We start from the raw sequence: 3640 nt of genomic DNA, 5'->3' as shown, positions 1-3640 counted from the left end.
AGCAGCCAAGAGGGGTGGGGCGTCCTGTGCTGGGAGCGAGGGGGCGCGCAGGCCCGCCCACCCGACTCCAGAGCGGGTTGGTAAAGCCTCAGCACACGGTGGCTGTGGGAGCATGAAGGGTGGCTTTTATGTAAAGTTGTTTAAAAACAGCAGAGAGCAAGTAACTGACTCTAGGCAGACCACGAAGCAGGAGCTGTTTACCGTCTCTCTTCACAGGAAAAGTTACAACCTGCCTTGGACTCGATGAAAGAGAAACGGACTCTCGACATTTGAATTAGTGCCCTCAGAACTTGAAGAAAGTATCATAGCCTTAAAAAAAACCAAACAGTCTTCTATTAAAACTGTGAGCACCAGGACAGAGCTGATTCACTGGAAAAGACCCTGATGCTGGGAAAGGTTGAGGGTGGGAAGAGAACGGGGTGGCAGAGGATGAGATGGTTGGATGGCATCACCGACTCGATGGACACGAGATTGAGCGAACTCTGGGAGACGGGAGGACAGAGGAGCCTGGTGTGCGGCAGTCAGGGGGTTTGCAAAGAGACAGGACTTAGCAGCTGAACAGCAGCAGCCAGAAAACAGGAACTGACACGCTGATCTCGAGGCCACTGTGGGGAAGACTGACCAGAAAGAGAAGTGGAGAGTTCGCGGCGGAGCGGAGGTGGCGGAGGGGCAGGCCTGTGGTTTTCCATTCAGGATCTCCTGACCCCTGCGCTGCGCAAATTCCTCTCACAGAAAGTGAGAGCAGGACGGTGGAGGGGAAGGTGCCCGGCAGGACATGAGTCAGGAGTCTTCACCGAGTCCTGTCGGCACAGAGGGAAACAAGCCCCGCTGCAGTCTTGTGAAACAGAGACGCCTGGGACAGGATTTCAAAAGTTCTGTGGGGAAAAGCCCAGGTTTCACAACACAGCCAGCCTCGTATCTGGAGACCAGCAGGCCGGGGAGCCAGGCCCTCTGAGTGCTGAGGGCCAGGGCTTCAGCGGGAGCTTCACACGCAGCCCACTTGCAGGCACAAGGGCAGAAGGCCGGCAGACCAGACGAGCAGCGACTCAGGATGCCGTCCGCTCACGCCTTCCTGCGGATAAAGCCCTGTAAGGGTCACCTCAGGGAAACAAACCAGGAACACAAGGCGGAGGAAGGCTGGGGTTCGGGGAGGGGGACCCCAGCCAAGGAGGGAGGGTCGGATGGAGGGAGTTCTGAGGAAAAGGTCTTTGAGAACGAGCTGGGTTTGTGCAGATCATTTAATGAGAAAACTGCTAATCAGTGATCAGACAAAATTTTGTGGGGGTTTTTTTGTTGTTGTTGTTAACAATACATTTAAAAATTGCTGTATTTTTATTTTAAAATGTCCAGGGAAGACAAAAAGCTGGACGACGGTCCGAATATAAAGCAAGTTAACACGTGACAAGAGCTTTGCTTGTCTGCCAGTGTTTGGGAGAAGAGAGCCCATTCGTCTCGGTGCCGAGCCTCGGCTGTCCCGAGTCAGAACAGCACTTCACTCCTGGGCTCCAGGGGGTTAACAGGTCACAGACGCTGCCTGTGTGTGCCGCTCTCAGACCAGACATGCAAAGCCCGTTATACACACACACAGTCTGACAAGAGCTGTGGGAAACTGGAAGGGAGGAATCATGGGGAAGAGCGTGAGCCTTCATTTCTTCATTTTCAGAGCAGACGTTCTTGAGAAACAGTAAGTCCATGAGCCAAGAAGATGGAGGTTTGTATGACTCATGATAAAGAAAGATTCCTGTGAAGCAAGCAGGGAGGACGCAGCTGGCTCGGTTGGGGGCCCTGGGCTCCCTGGGATGGGCCGACCCACACCTCCCAGGGCGGGGTGTGGCTGGTGGCCTCATTCTGTTTTTGTCAACAATTCATGACTAATTTTAATTACAGATGCTGTTTTGACAAAAAAATTCAGGAGGCATGAAAGGGTGTACAGTAAACAGGTCCCCTCGGCTCTCCAAGTCCATCCTGGGGTACAGCTGCTGTCACACACACACACGCGCGCGTGCAGGGGCGCTCTGCCCCCTCCACGGCCCTCCCGGCACACTGGCTGTGACATCCGCTCCATCACGTCTGGACCCCGTCCAGGGGACACAGCACCACACTCCTCTGCATCCTGTCAAAGGACATTCAGGACTTGTTTCTGAAAATGCTCTTCCAGCATCAGAACTCCCTCCCTGCAAGTGTCAGGGTGTCGTGGGGATGTGGATTTTGGTGGGTCGGGCACACGGGCATCTTGGAACACTGTGCTGGTCAGTTTCCCTGAGGGACCATCACCCTGGCGGCTGCGGGCCAAGCACCGGAGCCCAGGGGCAGCACGGTCACTCAGCGGTCCTCCTCCTGACCCATCCGGTCTGACCTCCAGCTCTGACCCCGTTTCGGCCCCCTCCCGCCCCCCAGACCGGCCCCGCCCCCCAGACCAGCCCCGCGCGCCCTGCGGCCCCGCCCCGCCCCCCAGACCAGCCCCGCCCCCCAGACCAGCCCCGCGCGCCCTGCGGCCCCGCCCCGCCCCCCAGACCAGCCCCGCCCCCCAGACCAGCCCCGCGCGCCCTGCGGCCCCGCCCCGCCCCCAGACCAGCCCCGCCCCCCAGAGCAGCCCCGCGCGCTCTGCGGCCCCGCCCCGCCCCCCAGACCAGCCCCGCCCCCCAGACCAGCCCCGCGCGCCCTGCGGCCCCCTCCCGCCCCCCAGACCAGCCCCGCCCCCCAGACCAGCCCCGCCCCCCAGACCAGCCCCGCGCGCCCTGCGGCCCCCTCCCGCCCCCCAGACCAGCCCCGCGCCTCTGCGGCCCCGCCCCGCCCCCCAGACCAGCCCCGCGCGCCCTGCGGCCCCCTCCCGCCCCCCAGACCAGCTCCGCCCCCCAGACCGGCCCCGCGCGCCCTGCGACCCCCTCCCACCCCCCAGAGCAGCCCCGCGCGCCCTGCGGCCCCCTCCCACCCCCCAGACCGGCCCCGCGCGCCCTGCGGCCCGCAGCGCCTGCTTCCCAGCCCCTCCTGGCTCACCATCACACCTGGCTGGCTGGTAGTCCTGCGCACCAGACTATTCAGCACTGCCTTAGTTTTACTCCCAAATTTGCCAGTTTTTACTTAAAAGCTTTTCCCCATGTAGATTTTTAAGAATGCTATTTACCTTTGTTTTTTAAAAGAGAGATCTTGTAAGTCATTAGATTTTTTTCCACTCCAAACAAGACGCACTTCAGATTTTCTTCCATATCCAGTTTCTTTACTGCTGTAACTTGGGGATCACCGTATCTTTTATAAAAAACATTATTTGCTGCCTGCAGCCTTTGTTTCAGCCACGAGAACTCTCTGCTGCTGCGTGCAGAATCTAGATCTGAGCAGGGACTGAACCGGGGCCGAGTCGGGAGTCAGCCTCTGGCCCCACCCCGGGAGGTCCCACCGCGTCTGCTTTAAAGGGGACACCTTCCTCGAGTTTAGGAGGCTTTCTGCCTGTCTGTCCCTTCTCAATCGTCCCCTCCTGTGTGTCTCACGTCACTGACCCTTAAGTACAGTAAGACAGGACCAGACGTGGGGCATCACGTGGGTGAGGCTGAGGTCCAGGCGGAAGGGCCAGGTGCCGCCTCACTGTCCTGGAGGGGACCTGAGGGGCCGAAGGGCGGGGGGCAGTATGTCGGGTGCATACCAG

The 3640-nt window shown here is 59.7% G+C and overlaps 1 long non-coding RNA gene across 1 annotated transcript; it reads left to right on the top strand.

Moving 5' to 3' along the window:
* The first annotated feature begins 476 nt into the window (after nucleotides 1–476).
* On the top strand, nucleotides 477–2380 carry LOC136144417 (uncharacterized). Its single transcript, XR_010658541.1, has 3 exons — nucleotides 477–1088; nucleotides 1351–1684; nucleotides 1888–2380. It is a non-coding gene; the product is annotated as an uncharacterized lncRNA (long non-coding RNA).
* The last annotated feature ends 1260 nt before the right edge of the window (nucleotides 2381–3640 follow it).

The sequence above is a fragment of the Muntiacus reevesi genome, chromosome 11, assembly GCF_963930625.1.
Source record: "Muntiacus reevesi chromosome 11, mMunRee1.1, whole genome shotgun sequence".
Lineage (NCBI taxonomy): Eukaryota > Metazoa > Chordata > Mammalia > Artiodactyla > Cervidae > Muntiacus > Muntiacus reevesi.
The sequence above is the reverse complement of the archived record's forward strand: the minus strand, read 5'-3'. Positions and strand labels throughout refer to the sequence as shown.